Below are 1,021 nucleotides of genomic sequence, written 5' to 3' on the forward strand. Positions count from 1 at the left end.
TCTGGGTTAGGACTGGGTTAGGACTGGGTTAGGTCTGGGTTAGGTCTGGGTTAGGACTGGGTTAGGTCTGGGTTAGGACTGGGTTAGGTCTGGGTTAGTACTGGATTTGGTTAGGTCTGGGTTAGGTCTGGGTTAGGGCTGGGTTAGGTCTGGGTTCGGTCTGGGTTAGGTTTGGGTTAGGTCTGGGTTAGGACTGGGTTAGGACTGGGTTAGGTCTGGGTTAGGACTGGGTTAGGACTGGGTTAGGTCTGGGTTAGGACTGGGTTAGGACTGGGTTAGGTCTGGGTTAGGACTGGGTTAGGACTGGGTTAGGTCTGGGTTAGGTCTGGGTTAGGACTGGGTTAGGTCTGGGTTAGGTCTGGGTTCGGTCTGGGTTAGGTCTGGGTTAGGTCTGGGTTAGGACTGGGTTAGGACTGGGTTAGGTCTGGGTTAGGACTGGGTTAGGACTGGGTTAGGTCTGGGTTAGGACTGGGTTAGGACTGGGTTAGGTCTGGGTTAGGACTGGGTTAGGACTGGGTTAGGTCTGGGTTAGGTCTGGGTTAGGACTGGGTTAGGTCTGGGTTAGGACTGGGTTAGGTCTGGGTTAGTACTGGATTTGGTTAGGTCTGGGTTAGGTCTGGGTTAGGTCTGGGTTAGGACTGGGTTAGGACTGGGTTAGGTCTGGGTTAGGACTGGGTTAGGACTGGGTTAGGTCTGGGTTAGGACTGGGTTAGGACTGGGTTAGGACTGGGTTAGGTCTGGGTTAGGTCTGGGTTATTTCTGGGTTAGGTCTGGGTTAGGTCTGGGTTAGGTCTGGGTTAGGTCTGGGTTAGGTCTGGGTTAGGACTGGGTTAGGACTGGGTTAGGTCTGGGTTAGGTCTGGGTTAGGACTGGGTTAGGTCTGGGTTAGGACTGGGTTAGGTCTGGGTTAGGTCTGGGTTCGGTCTGGGTTAGGACTGGGTTAGGTCTGGGTTAGGTCTGGGTTAGGTCTGGGTTAGGTCTGGGTTAGGTCTGGGTTAGGTCTGGGTTAGGACTGGGTTAG

The sequence above is a fragment of the Colletes latitarsis genome, unplaced genomic scaffold (assembly GCF_051014445.1).
Source record: "Colletes latitarsis isolate SP2378_abdomen unplaced genomic scaffold, iyColLati1 scaffold0059, whole genome shotgun sequence".
NCBI classification, from domain to species: domain Eukaryota; kingdom Metazoa; phylum Arthropoda; class Insecta; order Hymenoptera; family Colletidae; genus Colletes; species Colletes latitarsis.